This window comes from Mauremys reevesii, linkage group 9 (assembly GCF_016161935.1).
Source record: "Mauremys reevesii isolate NIE-2019 linkage group 9, ASM1616193v1, whole genome shotgun sequence".
In the NCBI taxonomy this organism is placed as follows: Eukaryota; Metazoa; Chordata; order Testudines; family Geoemydidae; genus Mauremys; species Mauremys reevesii.
Window position 1 is genome coordinate 3878297 of NC_052631.1, and position 21245 is coordinate 3899541.

Consider the following 21245-nt stretch of genomic DNA (forward strand, 5'->3'; position numbering starts at 1 on the left):
GAACTGGATGCATGTGGCACTTAGACATTTTTTAACCCAACCATGGGGTGTGAGGTTTGAATGTATTAGCCTGGTGTGTATATCTGTAATATTGGCTGCTAATGACTAGGAGCAGAGGAGATCACAGACCTACGATTGCTGCCTGCTAAGTGAAGATCTTCTTCAGCTCAGGTGTGATTGAAACTAAAGGATCAGAGTTCTAGGCCCATCTCTTCAGGCAGATTTCCCAGCGATGGTGGCCGTGGCCACATGCAGCAGTGGATTAGCCATGGTGCCAACAGGGCCTGTGCCCAGGGGCCCCAGAAAAAATTGGCTGAAGCCACCAGGCAGGTGGGACGGGAGAAGCCCCTGCCCCCCAACCCTGCTCCCGGGCAGCAGCGCTGGGTGGGTGAAGACCCCGCACTCCCCAACTCTGTCCCTGTTCCCAGCAGAAACCACAAGACGAGGGGAGCCCCTCTCCCTGAGCGGGCCCTTGACCTGTCCCTGGCAGAAGCCACCAGCTGGAGGAAGCCCCAGTGCCTCCCATCCCATCCCCAGCAGAAGCCTCGGGGATGTGGTGCAGGGACACTTCTCCTGCCTCACCTCGGTTAGTTACAGCTCTTCTAGCTAGGGACACACAGGACTCCCAAAGGTTTGATAGGTTTGGTTCCAGCAGCCAAAGCTGTGGTAGATGGGCATCATGGTTAAGGACACTGGAGAATTATCTGCCCATGATTTCAGAGAAGTCCTATCACCTGTGTTACACAAGCGGACAGACTACATGATCACAGTGGGCCCTTCTGGGCTTATAATCTATGCAGTGGCCAAACACCCAGTTGGAACAGTAGCATACACCTACTTGGCAGAAGGGCAAGACGACACTACGTGGTATCAGTGTTTCTGACAGTGCCTGTAACCGGATGGCGAGAACTTGGTAAATGAAACACTTCTCTCAGCTTGGATACTGCAGGCTATGCCCAGGGCTATTTCCTGAAGAGTATCTGCCCATAGCAGTGAGCTGTGACAACATGTACAACTCGGTACCACCTAGAAGCAAAGGGTCTAATGATGAAAGACTAGGTGGGGAGTCAAGAGGGCACCCAAGATTCTTCCTGGAAACTAGGCCAGGCAACTTGACCTTGAATTGAGCCTTAGTCAAATTCACATGAGAAAATGGATGGAGAGCAAGAAACTCAACGAAAGACAGACCCCGTCTGAGCTCAGTAAAGCATTCATGTGCACAGTACAATCGGCTGGTAGCTGCCACACAGCACGGACTAGCAACCAAGGGCCAGGTGGCCCAGCTCTGCTGTGGCTGTCCCCTCAGAACTGAACGAAGAAGGCCGAGAGGGCTCAGGGACTAAGAGACCAGGGGATCAGGTGGCTGTCGGCAGGGGAGCTGTGGTGGGAAATGGAAATGCAAAACGAGCGCGTGAGAGAAGGAGGACACACAGGCCAGGCCCAAAGCCCAGTGACACAAATGGAAAGACTCCCACAGGCTTCCAGAGGCTCTGGGTCAGGCCCAGAGCAGGGCAACTGCTGCATTTTCTGTCATTTTGCTGTGGAGAAGATCTAAACAAGTATGCAGTGGAGACAACGAAGATTAGGAGGAGAAGCGCCTGGGCCCAGAGGGTGGAGGGGTGTGTGGGATGGGGTGTCATCATAATCTCCTAGCTCAGTTAAAAGGGAACTAGAGGAAAACATGTAGCATCCAGCCCTCACCTCTAGCCTCTCTGTCTCTTTCCCCAACTCTGCTGGTGACCTTTGCTTTACAAGAGCCCAGACGACTTGGCTGCTACCTGTGTCTTTGCCATGCGAAGATGGAGTATCTCAGCATGAGAGGTTAATGCCTCTGCATATCAGACATGCAACTGGAAACGTTCATGGAAGAAATGAAACCTTTCGCTTACAACTGGAGTAACCAAAGGTCATAGCCAGCTGGACGGAGCTGCGTGGCTTCACCCTTGCTCCTAATGAACAGGGGTCCAGAGAACAATTTAATCAGCATTGCTGGCACTACATCTGCAGGTTCAGTAGAGAGGTCAAGCAGTAAGTGGATCACAGAACCAAAACCCCAGAAACGTGTTTTGGATCAAAGGGCTTGGTTCTTATCCCTCTGAAATTCTACAGATTTGAGGTCTGGGTTCAAGTCTCAGGTTGATTATATATTATAATTACATCCCCCTCCAAAAGATGTTAAAAGAATATGAAGGTTGAAAAGGCAAGCACTCAAAAGACAAGAAATGCCAGTATTAAGGTTGCCTGTGCAACCTTAATTTGCCCCTCTTGGGCGTGTACATTATGATACAGTCTTTAATCACATGAGCCCCTGCTACTGTTTTCACAGGACATCAGTCTGAAATGGGAAAAAATACACAGTTTTGCCCACGTTAAAAAAAAAATTCTTACAACTGTTTCATTGAGAAACTCTGGCAACTGCATGCTTTGGAGCAGAGTCTTGGAATGTGGCAGCAGGGGCTGCTGTGACATCTGGCTGTCTCCATGAAAATTTGCCCAAATTTGGCCAACGTACAAGCCTCAGAGCACAAGAAAGAGTGTGTCCCTCCTCTCGGTGCCAGAACTCATTGCTACAGTGGCTCCCAGCAGCTGGGAGGAGTAATTGCGGGGGAAGTCCTGCTCAGCCCCTGCAGCCTGGCGCTGGAGCATGCTCAATGTAGACGGAATCTTCAGAGAATTTAGCTCCCAAACCCTAACAAACCCATCCGAGCATGCACAAACTGTGCTTTTCCAGAGGCTTATAACTTGGGTGAGTTTGAGTGAATGTTTATAGAGATGGGAAAAGGCACATCCAGGACACCAGAGCAACTCCCCCTGCCAAATTTCAAGGCCCTGCTCCAAAACAAGGGGTTGCTAGAACTTCTCCACAAAATGGTTGTAAGTGTTTTTGAACGTGAAGAAAACAACCTACTTTTCGCTAACCTGGTTTTCAGAAATGGCTGAACCTTTTTACCTGATGCTTTCCAAAACAATACAGCATTGGGTAGACCCCCAGCATGGAAAATTCTAGCCCAAACAGGGAATGTTTGGGGAAATTATAGCCAACTGAAAACTGGAGCTTAGAATGGAACAAGTTAGGCAACTTTTGCTATAGGAGGTGCTACCAGCTGCACCTATAGAATCATAGAACTGGAAGGGACCTTGAGAGGTCTCTAGTCCAGTCCCCTGCACTCATGGCAGGACTAAGTATTATCTAGCATATATGCAGCCACTTAGGAACTGATAGTGTCCCTGTGCCATGTGTCACTCAAAAGTTTGTGGCAGCATTAGAGCTAGAACGCACCAAATCTTGCTCCAAAAGCAAAGCCTCCTGGCCCTCTAAGAGCTCAGTGTTTGGCAACACAGGTCTGCAACACACACGGGAGGAACTCTGATTCCACCTGTGGTGGAGAGAGAGAGGTCACATACATTCTAGCCTACTCATTGCACAACCATGCTGCCCTAAATGCCTGCTTACGTCACCGGGTGAGACGACACGCGAAGATACTGGGAATGATGCCTCTGGGAGACAAATGGACTTTCTCAATGTGAGCCAGCATCTGTTGAGAAATCAAACTCCTGCTGTGGCTGATGAAATCATTTCACACTAGCTTTGCTACTGACCAAGTAGTACGCAGCAGCCAGCTCTCGACTAATCCTCCTGAGAATTCACTTAGCCCTTCTGTCTCGTTTTTAAAGTTTCTTTGAAGTTCCTAAATGTCAGTATCTCCTCCCTGAGCTGTTATTTCCTTCTCCAGGCCTGAGTGCTAACACTAACTAGGGTCCACGCGCTTGTTTTTTTGGCTTTTTGTTTTGTTTTTTTACATCCCTTGCTGTGGCAGTGACTCATCCAGCAAAGCCAGAGGTTGTCTATTTTGATCTTCTGCTATTCAGGATCTATTTCAGGCAGTAATTTTCTCTCTGTCCCTGCCCCCCCCTGCACATGACGTATGAAAGGGTCACAAGAAAAAAAACAGACTGTGAAGAGAAAAGGACAAAGAAATACTGCCGGGCTTTGTAACCTCCCGATTCAATGGATGCACAATGCTAAACTCTTCTTGGACTTGATTTTGAGTTGTAACCAAGGAGGACTCCGACCACTCCCAGCAGATTCCTCTGCCCCAGCACTGCAACACTAACCCTGGCCCAATGCAGAGAGGAGGCCTGGAAGGTGGCAGAAAGCAAGCCTGCTCCACACTCACCCCTGCAGTGGTGGCTCCTGTCCCACCAGGTCCACTTCCCGCTCCGGACTTTGTCACCGGGCACATGGAGTCACAATGCCCCTCAGGTTTGGCACCCGTGGCTTCATGATTTCTGAGGGTCCACCTGAACTCATGAACCCCTACTAAAGCCAGAAATACCTACCTGCTTGGCAGAGGCAGCTTCACAACTAAGACATTTTATAAGCCCATGATACGGTGCCTGCCAGTTTCCGCGTTCCTTGCAAACCAGTCTATGCCTCTTCTTCGCTAACAGGGATGCTGCAGAAGAACCAAGAGACTAGGCCGCTCAAATGCAGCCCAGAGCACTGGCGAGGGAAAGTCATCACTGAGACTATTGTTTGGTGGCCTTTGTGAAAGGGGGTCCTGGTCTCAGCCCACTTCCAAGTGAGGAGGTTTCCATACACCAAAACCCACCAACAAACATGACAATGTGCTGGCAAACTCAGGGCAGCCAAGGCACTGAAATACCCCTGTGACGCGTGCATGGTCAGAACTGGAAATGACAAGACTAGGGCTGAATGGACTGAAGAGACCAAGCTCTCCTCCATGTCAGACGGCAGCGGCTCACTGGAGTGCGGGGGGCGGGGGAGGTTGCACACCTGCAGCCTAGTTGTCCCTGGCTCCACAGCTGTCGGTCTGACAATTTTTTTCCCCACCAGCACTAAATTCCCTGAAAGCAAAATAAACCGGACCAATAACTTCCGCGGCTCAGATTCAGCAGGTGAATGAGCAGCAGGTGCTGATGAGCCTGCCACGTAGTAGCCAGAGGCCTGGAAAAGATGATCTAAGGTTGCCATCTTGACTATCACGGGGATTGAACATGGATTCTCTGTAGAACCAAGTGCTGTAGCTGCAAACTCATCTCCTCCGTAGATCATGGAAAGGGGAGTGGGGGGACACAGGACACACACTGACCAGTGGCTACATGCGCATAACTGTGACTACCATTACCACCGACGAGGGAGTCTCTTCTCCAGTGGAAGAGTGAACAGTTGTGGCCCCAAGGGTCCTTGATTCAATTCCCAGCAGAAGCAGCCTCTTCACGGACCCTTGTGAGAGGGAAGCGATTGGTTGCCTCCTGTCATGCTGACCATGAACGCGTGCACTGGGAACTACGAGGAGGTGCTGCCAAGGGAAATCCAAGCAGCACCCCACGGATTCTCCAGGAGCCCCAGAGCTGTACGGCAGTGATCCCTGCAGCTGCATTCAGTTCACTGGCACTGACCCCACGCAGGTTGGTTTCTGAGGGACGGATTATACGCTGGGGCCCTCAGCACACGGTCTCCCGTTCTGGGATTTATGATGGGGTGCCGAGTGACGGGGAGCAGCACGACAACAGCACTGTGGTGCTGGGAACCACCTCTCTGAGGTGTTGCAGAGGCACCAGAATTATTGCCAATATCAGCTCACCCTATTGTTCTTTGGTACCGCCAGCTTCAGGTCCCAGAGACACCCCTGGAGAACCTGCTTCTTACTGCGCAAAGACAGTCCGATACAACAGGCTTCGCTGTGGCCACAGCTCCAGACTTCCCCAATCTCCCATTGGCCAGAACCCCTCCCACCTCTCTGATAGCAGCTTCCTGAACCATTGGACGGTTCCCATGGGCGTGGTGATGACTGCCAGAAGGGTTGGATTATGACTGGCCCTTGCGGCTGGGAGCATGCAACAAGGCTCCTCCCCTTTGTGTCAACCACAACAGCCATCCCTGTGAACAGAGACTGCCCACCAGGGAGCAAATCAGCTGGAAAGGGGTGGGGAGGAGGCGGAGCCATGTCCATGCTCCGCCTCCAAACCAGGCCGTGGAACTGGGCCAGCACACCATGGGGACCAACTGGTGCCACCCTAATGAATGGTGCAGAATTCATGCAGACTAAGCAGGCCTGGGAGAAATCATCCATCCTGAGGGATCATCTCTCCAGCAACTTCCCAAAGGTTGGTGTGGAGTCACCCCACCTCTTACCAGGGCTGGACACAACCTGCACAAGCTAGCAGTAAGGGTAGCCAGCTAGATCGAAATGAGAGGGACAGCTAAAGGTTAATCTGTATTTGATTGTCAAGCACCTGGGGTACCAGAACGGATTGGCACTATATAATACAACATATTATTAAGTACCTGCAGTCTCCAAAGGGCTAAGACACTTCAAAAAATAATAACGCTAATGCGCATAATAACCTGTGTCTTGTTATTTAAGAAAACTCTTCCCAGCATCAGCCATCTCAGTGCATGTAAATGCACTTACTCCAGTAACTGTGCCCGAGAAGCAGTTTGATGGAGTGCCAGCGAGCACAATGGCTGTTCTACCCGAGCACTGGGCAGGAGATGACACGCTCCCGTTAGAACTAAATGCTTTATTCACAAAAAGCCATCGACAACATCCTCGCCTGAGCTCGTCCCTCGATGAGTAATTTCTGGCTCCACGCAGGAGCTTTTGTTTGTTGGAGAGAGAGAGGCAGAGAAAAGTGGTTTGTTAAGTCTTTAAATTTTCATATTTAATGGAACAGAGTTCAGGAGGGTATTTTTAATATTATTATTGCTATTCGAGTAGCTGCATTATATATTCTGCAGGGTCTTCCTTTAAAAAGACTTGAAACTGACAAGCTCAAGCTGCAACCACAACCCACTGCTCCAAATACATTTACCCACATCGGTGTTCACTTATCACTACTGCAACAGACCCAAATGTAAATCTGAAAGACAGAAAGTGTTCTGAACTTTTATTATTATTGTTATTACTGTTCATTCTCACGCATATAACATTAAAGTGCCCATCAGAACTGCTTCCAAAATGCATTGCATTCTCAATGCGTCAAATTCCTTCACCCCTTCCCCACCCCCCATTAAAAAAAAAAAAAGGAAAAGGAATCAGGAATTCCTCTTTTATTCTCCTCAGAGACAGGAACAGCTGTCATGACTTTGCAGTCAAATCAATGCCATTTGCAACAGAATTATTTCATTTCCCCTCCCCCTTTGATAAATTAGAACAATTTCAAAATGGGCCCTGGGGAATGAGCACATGAAAATGCACAACCCACAGAATACAAGGAAGGCTTTTTTGTTACATATTTTGGGAGGAAGCAAGTGTATTTATCTGCTGGTCTGTGAGTTGCGAAAATAATTTCATACTCACACAGTGTCTGTCATAGAATCATAGAATCTCAGGGTTGGAAGGGACCTCAGCAGGTATCTAGTCCCACTCCCTGCTCAAAGCAGGACCAACTCCAACTAAATCACCCCAGCCAGGGCTTTCTCAAGCCTGACCTTAAAAACCTCTAAGGAAGGAGATTCCACCACCTCCCTAGGTAACCCATTCCAGTGCTTCACCACCCTACTAGTGAAAAAGTTTTTCCTAATGTCCAACCTAAACCTCCCCCGCTGCAACTTGAGACCATTACTCCTTGTTCTGTCATCTTCTACCATTAAGAACAGTCTAGATCCATCCCCTTTGGAACCCCCTTTCAGGTAGTTGAAAGCAGCTATCAAATCCCCCCTCATTCTTCTCTTCTGCAGACTAAACAATCCCAGTTCCCTCAGCCTCTCCTCATAAGTCATGTGCTCCAGCCCCCTCATCATTTTTGTTGCCCTCCGCTGGACTCTCTCCAATTTATTCACATCCTTCTTGTAGTGTGGGGCCCAAAACTGGACACACTACTCCAAATGAGGCCTCACCAGTGCTGAATAGAGGGGAATGATCACATCCCTCGATCTGCTGGAAATGCCCCTACTTATACAACCCAAAATGCCATTAGCCTTCTTGGCAACAAGGGCACACTGTTGACTCATATTCAGCTTTTCGTCCACCGTAACCCCTAGGTCCTTTTCTGCAGAACTGCTGCCCAGCCATTCGGTCCCTAGTCTGTAGCAGTGCATGGGATTCTTCCGTCCTAAGTGCAGGACTCTGCACTTGTCCTTGTTGAACCTCATCATATTTCTTTTGGCCCAATCCTCTAATTTGTCTAGGTCCCTCTGTATCCTATCCCTACCCTCCAGCGTATCAACCACTCCTCCCAGTTTAGTGTCATCTGCAAACTTGCTAAGGGTGCAGTCCACACCATCCTCCAGATCGTTAATGAAGATATTGAACAAAACCGGCCCCAGCACCGATCCTTGGGGCACTCCACTTGATACCAGCTGCCAACTAGACATGGAACCATTGATCACTACCCGTTGAGCCTGACCATCTAGCCAGTTTTCTATCCACCTTACCGTCCATTCATCCAGCCCATACTTCTTTAACTTGCTGGCAAGAATACTTCTGTCTATATTATGTCTATATTATAATATTATGTCTTCCATAATAATCTTCATCCTCATGATGAGGCTGACAACTCGTCCCAACGTCTCAACTCTGCATTACCAGGAACTCTGTTGTTTGTTTGGAAAGAGGAATTATCCCAAGTAACATCTGGGCTGAACACGGGGAGGACAGCCAGAGTGATCTCATGAGAGCACAGGATCAGGGAGTCCCTAACTCCACAGTTATAAATCCGTCACTGACACTGCCCCGCTATGGCTTTGGACAACACGATGAAGTTATCTAGCCCACTTCTGCATTTGCAAAAGAGGGAAAACATTGATCTGACTCCTACAGAGCCCCAGGCTCCTGGAAGAAATTTAAAGCTCTGAGACTCAACAGTGAAATACAACATGGTGAACTGGGCTGATCATGTCTGCACTGCATGAGGGTCCACAAAGTGCTGACTAACGCCCAAAGCCCTAAACTGCCTCCTAGGGGCACTGTACAACCTGGGATGAATTCTTGGGGGGGAGGAGGGGGGGGCGAAGTCCTTTCTTAAGCTGATTTGGAGAGGATGCCCAGAGACATTACCTGCACCTGGCTGGAGCATTGTGAAGACTGAGTGGTGCATATAAAGCACCCTCCAGAGGTAAAGCATGGCTCTGTGCCTGGTTTAGATAATGTACATGGCAGTGCAGGTAGGTGCTTCCCCCTTACGACTAAATACTCTCCCCTGCTGACTGCGAACCCTGCCACAGAAAAGGAGAGGATCAGTGTTCTGCAGGGTTATTACAATCCGGAGTTAGCGGAGGGAGCAGGAGTAATTGTCCTTTGTCTGCTATATATCAGGACAAATGGGTTACAAAACCCAAGAGGACAGAAGGAAATATCTTCACTTAGCAGTTCAGTGAGCCAGAGAAGGCCGCAGGAGCGGGGAGGGATGGCCTGACGGCTCTGTAGCCTGCATAAGAGGGGGGAAGATGAGTGGAGACCTGTCCGATTCCTGGAGGGCTCGGACGTCACATCCCCAAGGCCACCTCCACCACCGCGGGCACTCGCTGGCAGGCAGCCCCAGTAGACAGCCCAAGGCCTTGGTGAGCACAGAGCAGGCAGAGCCGGGGAAGGCTGCCCTGCGGCTTGCTCTGTGAAGTGAGGCCTGCAGCCCCAGGGCCCGGGCTCACCTGAAAACAAATCCGATCCAGTTAGTTTACACTGCCCCTTAGCGCACGCTTTGCCATGCACCGGGACGGCTCCCCTACACCGATGCCAGATGGCCAGCTAGGGCCTAGAATGGCCACCCTGCATGATCTGTGTGGGGGCATGTGGCCAGAATAGGGGGCTGAGAATCTGGGGCCTCATCTCCCAGAAGCCAATGCACCTGGTCTCCCTGTTACAGGCCCGAGTCTCATAGACTCAAAGGTCAGAAGGGACCATTATGATCATCTAGTCTGACCTCCTGCACAACGCAAGCCACAGAATCCTACCCATCCACTTCTATAACAAACCCCTAACCTATGTCTGAGTTATTGAAGTCTCCAAATTGTGGTTTGAAGACCTCAAGCTGCAGAGAATCCTCCAGCAAGTGACCTGTGCCCCACGCTACAGAGGAAGGCAAAAAACCTCCAAGGCCTCTGCCAATCTGCCCTGGAGGAAAATTCCTTCCCGACCCCAAATATGGCGATCAGTTAAACCCTGAGCATGTGGGCAAGACTCACCCGCCAGCACCCAGGAAAGAATTCTCTGCAGTAACTCAGATCCCGTCCCATCTAACATCCCATCACAGACCACTGGGCATACTTACCTGCTGATAATCAAAGATCAATTGCCAAAATTAATTGCCAAAATTAGGCTATCCCATCATACCATCCCTTTCATAAACTTATCAAGCTTAGTCTTAAAGTCAGCTATGTCTTTTGCCCCCACTACTCCCCTTGGGAGGCTGTTCCAGAACTTCACTCCTCTAATGGTTAGAAACCTTCGTCTGATTTCAAGTCTAAACTTCCTAGTGTCCAGTTTATATCCATTTGTTCTTGTGTCCACATTGGTACTATGCTTAAATAATTCCTCTTCCTCCCTGATATTTATCCCTCTGATATATTTATAAAGAGCAATCATATCCTCTCTCAGCCTTCGTTTGGTTAGGCTAAACAAGCCAAGCTCTTTGAGTCTCCTTTCATAAGACAGGTTTTCCATTCCTCGGATCATCCTAGTGGCCCGTCTCTGAACCTTTACTCCTCTCCAGCAGCGCAAAGGGGCCTCGAAGTGGGTGCCAATGCCCGAGCTGCATGAAGTGGCCTCAATACAATTGAGAATCAGGCCCCATATAGCTAAGTGCTGCTATACTACAGGGAAGGGACCTGGCAATAAACAGACTCCTGTTGCCCTAGGGTGTTCCCGCGCTCCATGTCCCAGGGTCTTTTATAGTTCTGGGACAGCCAATATGCTTATCTGGCCTACGCTGTGGGCCCAATCCCAGGAAGTTCTGAGCTCAGTAGGAGACCTGAGAACATTTAGGGTCAGATTTTTACAGGTATTTAGGTGCTGAAAGTGGAGAAATGAACCGAATGCTTCCACTAGAGGCTTTAGGCACCAAAATATCTTAGCGTCTTCAGGCTCAGGCACCCTAGATAGCAGCTATTGCCTCTGCCCTCTTGCCTGTACCACGGGTGAGAGCAAGGCACTTTGCCCCCCTGCGTCACAAACATTTACAAATTGGCTGCAAATGCAACATCTTCTCCAGATGTCCCGGGCAGGGGAAGCCAGAACACACTGTGCACCACATCGTACAAGCCAGGACAAATTGCTGGCCCGACACGAGGGCACCATTTACCCAACAGGAATTCTATCCCAGTGTGTACATGGGTGGGGAGGGATGAGAGAGGAGTTGGAGGAGAGAATCTTGATTTGTTCCAGTCCTAACCAGGGACACAGTTTGCAAATGACTTGGTTGTGGGCAGGTTCAAAGGAAGGGTCCGATCCTGCTCCACTGAAATTAAGTGGCAAAACTCCCATTGACAACTATGGTGCGGGATAAGACTCAAAGGACCAGATTTTTCAAAAGACCTCAGCTCCCACCGAGGCTCCAAAATTAGTAGCCAGATTTTCAGACCCGTTGAGCAGCCTGGGTCCTGAGCACTTGGAAACCTGGCCCAGAGCTCTTTGAAGAGCTTGCCCCATGTCTGTAAAGCATTTCTCCCTGCTAAAGGGAGACACTAAAGATAGAGGGCTGGATTCCTCACTCCACCAAGTTAACTTGGCAAGGGGACTTTCCACCTGCCTGGAATCAAGGCCATGTTTCATTTTTCTTTTCCATCTAAGGTGCTTATCTGGCCCCCAGCACCACAGTATCTGAGCGCCTCACAATCTGGGAGGCAGAGCAAGGCCATTATTCCATTGTCCAGAGGGGAAACTGAGGCACCAGGTGACTAAGAGCTAGATTCACAGAGAAGGTTGGGTGTGGTGACGATCAGCATCACCACACCTAACTCTTAGGGGCCTAGAAAATCACTGGGATTCACGAAGCCGAGGGGGGATTTGAAGCCGGGGTCACCCACATTCCAGGGGAGCACCTGCACCGCTGGGCTAAAAGTAACGAGGGGGCTTTGTGAACCGCACTGGGATTTAGGCACCTAAAGTGGCAGTTAGGCACCAAAGTCTGTGTGTGAATCTAGTCCCACGTGTCTTGCCCAGGGTGTGTGGCGAAGCAGGGAACTGAATCCATGTTTGCAATCCCCAGGCTAGCACCTTCTCCCCCGCCCCCCACCCCATCTCCTTTGTCACAACCTATAACAGGTTCGATTGTTAAAACTGAAATGTCCCAACATCTCCTTTTCCTTTGCCCACTCCTTATACCACTTGTTACCTTTTGGCATTTCACTCAGCTTAGACAGAAAGGCTAGACTAGTCTGTTTCATTCCCAGGTTACATTCAAGGTCACTTTCCGGTTCTGCTGCACCAGCAGAGCGCTGTAGTGTTTCAGTCCACAGCGCCACGAGGCTGTGTTTGAATCCAAAATCAGCTACTGAATATGAAATTCAAGTCTCCCATTTTTCCTTCTTCCCCCCTCCGCCCCTTTGAGGTTTAAAATGCAGTGGGGTTCTGCAAAACTGTCATTTTGCACCAACTCCCAATCAACTGTGCTTTGCTCACAAGGAAAAAAGATGATTTTTTTTCTAGCAGTATCACAAAACTGGGATCTCAGTGTGTTGTCTTTAAAAGCTACCTCATATTTCCCCTTTATTTAGCACCTGTTATCTGCAGATCTCAAAGTACTTTAGCAACAATTAATTACGCTTCACAAGAAGTCAGCTAGCCAGATAGCATGTCCAGGGTGCAGAGGATACACCAAGGCACAGAGAAGTAAACAGCCATGGCTAAGCTCACCCAGCAAGGAAGAGAAGAGCTGGAAATACACCACAAGAATCTTGACTGCCACGCCTCTGCACTAACCACTAGACCACACAGCTGTACCTATTTCACTTAGTCATTATTTAGCAGGATAGATGGTCACTGTGGTTTTGCTATTGCTGAACTCCGGTGTTACATTTTTTGTGGCCCGTACTGATGTTTTGCCTAGAACACTGTGTAACCCACAAATAAATCAATACAGGAAGAACATCCAGTACTGTTTGGAGGAATAAAAAAAATGTAAAATTGCAGTGGAATGATGATTTCCAGCAGTTTCACAGACGGAAAAAAACAGGGAAAGAAGTCTCCTTATTTTATCACACCTTTCTATGCCTCGGTATTACTGATGGCTCTGTCAAAAACCCAGCAGGACCCTGCTGGTGCTGCAAATTCCACTTGGCCCGCTGAGAACTAAGCCTCACAGCTATCAAACCAGTGAGTATATTTCAAAGAGACATCAAGAAAACCACTGGACAGAGATGGCCACTGATCACGGCACGAGCCAGGGAGGAATATTTCTCCCCACGACCCGCATGTACGGTATTACACATTCCTGCCACCTCCTCCAACTCTTCAGTTCATGCCTTGGAGGACACGCCTCTATCGGTTGGAACAGTAGCTCCTCCTGTTTTTGGTTGGGCAGAGGCCAGCACTCAACCCCTCACTCCAGCATGAGGCCAGGACACCAGAAGTATTTAAAGATCTGTTTAAAGCAAATAGCTCCCATGTGCCGGCTGCTTCACAACTAACAACAGTTAAAGCTATCAGACAGGTAGCCGTGTTAGTCTGGATCTGGAAAAAGCGACAGAGTCCTGTGGCACCTTATAGACTAACAGACGTATTGGAGCATGAGCTTTCGTGGGTCAATACCCACTTCGTCAGACACATGCAGTGGAAATTCCAGAGGCAGGTATAAATATGCAGGCAAGAATCAGTCTAGAGATAACAGGTTTCAGAATAGCAGCCGTGTTAGTCTGTATCTGTAAAAAGAACAGGAGTACTTGTGGCACCTTAGAGACTAACAAATTTATTTGAGCATAAGCTTTCGTGGGCTACAGCCCACTTCATCAGGTGCATAGAATGGAACATAAGAAGAGTCTATATATACATGCAGAGAAGATGCCATACCAGCTCTAAGAGGCTAATTAATTAAGATGACCTGTTATTAGCAGGAAAAAAACTTTTGTAGTGATAATCAAGATGGTCAATTACAGACAGTTGACGAGAGGTGTAAGGATAGTTATCATAAGGAAATAGATTCAAGTAGTATAATGACTCAGCCATTCCCAGTCTCTATTCAAGCCAGAGTTAATGGTATCTAATTTGCAAATCAATTCAAGCTCAGCAGTTTCTCCTCAGAGTCTGCTTTTGAAGTCTTTCTGTTGCAAAATTGACACCTTCAGGTCTGTCACTGAGTGGCCAGAGAGGTTGAAGTGTTCTCCTACTGCTTTTTGAGTGTTATGATTCCTGATGTCAGATTTGTGTCCGTTTATTCTTTTGCGTAGAGACTGTCTGGTTTGGCCAATGCACATGGCAGAGGGGCATGTGCCAGCAATCATCTTAATTAATTAGCCTCTTAGAGCTAATGTGGCATCTTCTCTGTATATATATATATACACACACACTCTTGTTATATGTTCTATTCTATGCATCCGATGAAGTGGGCTGTAGCCCATGAAAGCTTATGCTCAAATAAATTTGTTAGTTTCTAGAGATAACAAGGTTAGTGCAATCAGGGAGGATGAGGCCCTCTTCTAGCAGTTGAGGTGTGAACACCAAGGAAGGAGAAACTGCTTTTGTAGTTGGCTAGCCATTGTTTAATCCTGAGCTGATGGTGTCAAATTTGCAAATGAACTGAAGCTCAGCAGCGGTCCCAGCTGACCTGATGCTAAGCAGCAGAAACCCTGCTTCGTACTCAGCTGGAGTCCTCCCTCCAGGTGCTGAAGAAGGTGACTGTTCAAATGCATTCACAAGGACATGGTGGTTTGAGGTGCCACAGGGCCCATTTAAATGCTACGCTGGGGATCACTAGCAGGAAAACATGACTCGTGGGTACATAAAGAGTGAGGCAGTAGAAGCCACTGCTAAGGTCAGTCGGTCAGTCAGTACCTCAGCTGCACTGAAGCCCCCACTGTAACACGGCATCTGTGCCAGCTAGATTACAGGGAGCGCAGGCACGCCTAGCCGCACTGCATGCACACCTTCACGTGCAATGTCGACACACCCTCGACCCCCTCTGTGTCTGCGCCAGGCCTGGGCAGGGTGTGAGAAACCCCGTCCGAGCTACAAGGCCTGTTTTTCACAGGAGACATAAAACCAAGACCATTTGTGGCCATTAAAGATCTTGTAGCATTTTATGCATGAGCAGGGTTATTAACCCTGGTGTCCTGACTAACTTCCAGCTTGGGTGATTATAGTCTGTCCAGCTAAATTCACCTCAGAGTAGTAACTGGACGTGTATCTCTTCGTTTCCCCACCAGTAAGCAACGTTCAGTGCCATGTGTCCATCCGGGCCCCTCGGACACAGCTCCAGTGGTCTCCGTACACTGCAGCACTTGAAGTGCTTTGGGACTGGCTAGGGTGGACGGTGCCAAAAATATTATGGAACTACAGACTGGAAGGTCAAGGAGAAATACATTTTAAACGTCTTCCAGCGGAAAGGAGCTCAGCACAACTTCAACTGGCTTAGCCATGGGAGGGGGAGAAGGAGAAGGATCCCCATTGGCTCATCTAGAAGAGCAAAAGGATTACAGAGCTTGAGGGTTCTGGTTCAAGTCTGTAATGTAGTAAGCAGGTCACACACACACACACACACACACACACACACACACACACACACACACAGTGAGCTTATTCAGTCCAGTGTGGCCACTGAATGGCAGCTGCAACAGCCACCCACCTTACAAACCCCTTTGTAACTGCCCCATTCTTGTAGGACAGAGAAGACTCCAGGGAGATGTATTTTCCTTAGCTGTACTGTACGGGGGCGGGGGGGGAGGCTCTAGCAATTGGCCATCAGAAAAGGTAAGTGATCCACTACTCCTACTACTCCTGTAGCTCAAGTGGTAGAGGCCTGAGCTCAAAGGATTGGGGCTCTGAGCATGTGACGATTGTTCCTGCTGTCTGAGGAACAGACTCCACACTGATGAAATCACGGAGCCAGATCCTCAACTGGTGCAAATTGGCAGGGCTGCACTGAAGCCAAAAATGCTGTTCTGATCTACACCAGGATCTGGCCCAGTGTCCTCTCTCAATAGACACCCCGGCTCACCAATGTCACCCCCCTCCTTCTCCCATTCTCCCCCCATCCCTCCTCTTGCTCCGGGAACACCCTCTCCCGCTTCAACAAAGTCTCCCCTTTTCATTCCAATCCCCCAGTGCCTCTAACCCAACAGATTATAGTGTGTGTGTGGCAGGGAGGGGATGGAAAAACCAGGGACGGGGTGCAGGTCACCGGATCAAAACAAGGGATTCAGAGGGAGAAAGCAAGCCAAGAACCTGGACAGTGCCCACAGCTCCGAGAAGGAATCTGGGCAGTCACTGGACCCCACCCAGTTAAACACTGCCCAGATTGGTGAACGGACGAGGGACTGTCAAAAAACCCCCCACAGCTGCAGAGAAACGCCCCCTGCCCCGCCCAGCTGCCCTGACGGACAGCCACCGTGGCTTATTGAATTCCCAGGAAAAGTGGGCGTAAGCCAACCAGGAGAGGCCTTTCCCCTCAGACAAGGGAGGGGCCACAGCGCTCAGGAGTCAGCTGAGTGTGCAGAATAGCCAAGGGGAAGCCGGAATCAGGGTGAGGGTCAGAGGAACTGGAAGGAGGAGCAGGACCACACAGCACCCATCGCTGCAGAGGGTCCAGTGGATGCTGCCCACAGGAGCTCTGCCTGGATGGATGAACATGAAAGTGCCAGGAGATAGGCCCCATGGTCACAGAAGACGTGCCCATCCAGCCTCCGTCTCCTCCTGGATGGGCGGATAGCCAGTTTGGCGTGACAGCCCTGGAGAACAAAGCTCGTCATCTATCCACAGCACAAGCCCACCGCCAAGAGCAAGCTTCTCCACCCCCACCAATGAGCTCAAACCCTGCAAACCATTCTCAACTCATCCCCACTTCGCACAGGTTGAAAGGCCCAGATTCAGGCCATCCCACAAGCAGGTGCTTCCGTGCTTTCCTGAACCAGGATGTGCTTAAACTATAGGCCAGGAGCGGCCAAGGTATTGCTAGAAGCTAGATGCAGCACTGCAGTGCTGCCTCCATAATCTTTAATATGGAGGAGCAGCCCATGGGAACTGCATAGCCCAGCCTCTGTCTTGATCCAGACAGCCAGACCTAGTGGAGCATTGCATGCTGGGATCTGTAGCCTGTGCGCAATTCGAACATCTGCATAGAAAAGATGAGGGCGGCTGTAGTCAGTTCAAATGTAAGGCCTTCGATGGCACCTGGCCGCCTTCCACTTTTCATGCCACTGCTCTGAACCATCCCCGCCTCATTTGCTACCGTGAGACTGTCCCCCCCCCTATGGCCTAGATGTTTCCTATCTGTTTTATGAGCTTCTTGTAGCTGGCACAGGGATACATCGAATGGGTATTGCAAGCAGCAGCCAAAGAAATGCAGCCTTTCTGAAGAGCTCACAACTGCACCCTCATAAACACAGAGACAGATGTTGCTGTGATCAGCAGCGACAAGGCAAACAGCCTCTAACTATCACGCTGTGTTTTTCTCACCCCAGCAACCCTGTCTCAGAGAGGTTTCCCTTCTCAACATGACAGACAAATGCCACTGTACCTCCAAACCAGAAGAAAATGACTTCGGGAGAAGGGCTGGTACGGCAGCAGCCGGTGGATACGTCCTCACCTGGTGGATCCAAGTTCAAATCCTAAGTGACACATATGATCTCTGGAAAGGGGAGGTTGCTCTCAAGTGACCTGCCACCTCCTGGTTGCTGCTTGCTGTGAGGCTGACAGGTTCCTGAGGGGCTGTAGTCACTTCCCTTGGCCTGAGGAAGGATGCCAGGACAGTGGAGTCCAGCCGTTTCAGCCTATGGTCAAAAACCCACAATCAGGTTTTGGAGCGATTCTCTGTCCTAGTCACTTCCCTTTGTACAACTCAAGCATCACAAATTCCCCTGCTGGGGATCCCCAGCTGGGTCCTGCAGCTCCCTCCCCACAGCCTCTGCACAGATGGGGAGTCAAGGGTGGAGAGAAAGAGGGGTAGGAATGGTGCTGTCCTAGGGGACTGTTGCCAGCTGTTGCAGGTTAGAGCAGCCTTGCAGCTGCTCTAGCCTGAGCTGGGATAGAGAATCAGGGAGCCAGGACTAGCAGTTTCTTCTCATCCTCTGTTATTTTCCCTCTCACCTGGGGCTGATTGTGGGGGTGTCTCTTTTGAGGGCCTCTCCTAGGCTTTCCCCCAGCGGTCCCATACCTGGCAGGACCTCAGGCAACGGAGCGGGCAGAGCTACTCTGCTCAGGCTCCTGCAATGCAGCAGGCAGCCAGCAACCCGCAGTTGCTCAGAGCAGACCCAGCTTACACCAGAGCTGCTTATGGGAACACAGGGGAGGAGGCAGCGCCCCCACCTCCTCTCCACAGCAACAAGGCTGATCCAGACCCTTCCATGTTAGAACAGGGCGCGGTTCAGGGAGCCCATTTTCAATTCATTACTAAACAAGGTCACCTTGCAGAGCCAAAATTTAAAGCCTGGAGAGACACAATCAGCCCTCAGGTGAGAGTGTGGGGTGCCGGGGGAGATGCCCCCCAGATCAGGGAGAACATTAATCACAAGTAAACCTGCAGACACCCTCACAGCTACCAGACGGGGCAGGATGAGCACTTTGCTATGTGACCCTTCTGCCAGGTGTTAGCAGCAGCTGCAAGGGCCCAGTTCAAATAGCTCCGGATCCCTCTTAAAACTAACAAATGCCCTGTGACAACACAAACAGCCCACAGACCAGGGGCATCCTGATTTCTAGCAGTGAGTTTCAGCTGCTGGCCCGACCAGACCAGCCCAGCCCAGCAGCCCCCAACTTAGTGTTAAATCTCTAGCTAAGAGGTGCCACGTAATAAGCCCACAGCACACTGGTTATGGATAGCATTGTATCATGTAGGTGCCAGCAACTGATGCAGAGTTATGGACATAGGCTGAAATTATAATCCTTACAATGTGTTTGTCATTCAAACAGAAGTTACCCACTCCCTAAACAAAGGAGTAGGGTTTCTCCACCAGGCAGTTACTTCCAAAGTGCTTTGAAAGACAATGAGAATGCACTTACATATCAGATAATCAAAGTGATCAAACTAATAAGGGAGAGGAAGAGACAGCTTGGCTACACCCCAACAGGGAAGAGAAACTTTATCAGAGCTATAAAAACAGGGGTGGAGTCTAAACTTCAAATAATAAGCCATTGAATCAACTGATTAAATACAACATGAGTGCATCAGGTAAGGTCTTTTATGACCACCTGTAGCAGGCTGGTGATTAAGAGCACTGTGGAATGTCTGTATTAACACCCTAGGAGGAATTCTGGATACTCATTGCTATTACGTTTTAAAGTGCGTGGCCGCTCAAAGGAAGGAACAGCTCCCACCCAGACAGGAGCAGGGCTGCTCGGGGGGGCAATTTGCTCCAGGCCCTGCAGGGGCCCCCACGAGAACATAGTATTCTATAGTATTGCAACTTGTTTTTATGGAAGGGGCCCCCGAAATTGCTTTGCCCCAGGCCCCCTGAATCCTCAGGAGAGGAGCAGCTATTTACCGGCCTCCTCTGTAAATTAAGCATGGTAAAATCAAAACAATGGAAGCCCCATTTACACACAGAGGGGTAGGAAACCCACAGGCAGGGAAGACCAGCATCAGGTCAGCTTCCTGGTGGACACAGCAAGCTAAGCACACAGGAGAGCCTTTGGGACATATAAGCAAAGACAGAAGCCATCTTTGGCATCCCTCACTAGACAGACACAAGGGAACTGAGCTGTTGCAAGCTGAGAAAGATGGGTCCTTCAGCCAAGGGGGCAGGGGCTTTGAAGTCTCTGGAACTGAATGTAGCTGAGAAACCTGCTTAGGCAAAGATCTTTCACCTAAGAAGATGAGGGAAGCCAGCCGCTTGTGTGTCTGTGGAAGGTCCTGACTGAGGGAAAGTTAGCCATGGCTGGGAAGAAGAAAGTTTGATGAGAGAAACCATCTTGAACAGGGCCTGTGTCTTGCTAGATTACGTTTTAGACCTTTAGAGACACTTTTATTTACTCATAAACCTTCCTAACCTTATTTCTTTTACTTGGCAACACTTACCCTCTGCCCCGTTGTTATTAAATGTATTTTATTTTACTATAAACCAACTCTGTGCTGTGTTTAAGGGAAGAGTCTATCTACCCCAGTTCAGGTAATGAGTGGCGATGTGGTTTTGTCTCTTTACAGGAGCAATGAACCTTATGATTTCTCTGAGCTGTCCAAGGGAGGGCTGGATACTTCAGGGCACACGGTTTGGGGAAATTCAGGACTGGAAGTATTCTGGGGTCACCCTGCTGGTTGTAACCCAGGCTGGTGGAAATCATAGAGGGGTTGCTGGGGTCCAGGCTGCTGAACCAGGGCTGTCTAACTCACAGACGCTCAGGGTGTGACCTGCATGCTTGTGTAGACTGGTTGTGAGCATCTCAGGAGGAAGCTCTAGCAGCAAAGCACTGTAAGGCACCCAGGGCAAGCAGTGACACAGCCCCTCACCAGACTGGATTTGAACCCCGATAATGTCATACACCCCAGTTAGAGAGCCCAGCCAGGCCCCACTAAATACCTTCCCTGGCAACTTTAAGAGGCAGTGAGCATTGAGTCAGGAACAAGGAGAAGTTCCTGGGGAAGAGCACAGCATCAACTTGGAAAGACCCAGCGACAGTCTATCAATACAAATGATGAATAAAACACTCCCCTGCAGGAACTCTGGCAGGAGTCTATTAACTGAGCTTCCCCCTCCCACCAGTGCAAATATCCAATAGACAAAAATCTCTTTACCACATCACTTCCCATTCCATTAAACCCCACTCACAGTTTGATATCAGGGGCAGCCTAGTCCTAAGGTCACTCAGACAGGTTGATTTCCAGTCCTTCAGGAAGCACTGCCTGATCCTGTCTGGAGACTCCACCACATAAACTAGCTGAAGTGATTTCAGCTTTAGTCAGTGGACAAGTAGCATATAGTAGCAAACATTTCCACAAACAACTATTGCATTTCTTATTGTGTATCAGTAGCCTTTTTCTTTTCTTCAGCTAGGGCACTTCCATTATCCAACCAATTCTGAGTTTGTGTACAGTTAGGGTGACTCCCAACGTGTCACTGGAGGAATTCCGGATAGAAAGCGCATGCAAATGAAGCTCTCTTTGTAGACAAATTTCCCCTGTTCATCAGCAGAGGGAGA

General features: G+C 49.5%; 1 protein-coding gene across 2 annotated transcripts in view; it reads right to left on the minus strand.

Moving 5' to 3' along the window:
* The window catches only part of TPRG1 (tumor protein p63 regulated 1), a 112332-nt gene extending 91436 nt beyond the window's left edge, over nt 1-20896 (minus strand). Inside the window, exon 1 of one of the 2 annotated variants that reach the window (XM_039488988.1) lies at nt 20876-20896. The gene's annotated coding sequence lies outside the window, so the exon portion shown is untranslated. Of the gene's footprint in view, nt 1-17631; nt 17879-20875 lie in introns of those variants that run through there. The other variant, XM_039488985.1, reaches the window with a different exon arrangement.
* Between the last annotated feature and the right edge of the window lie 349 nt (nt 20897-21245).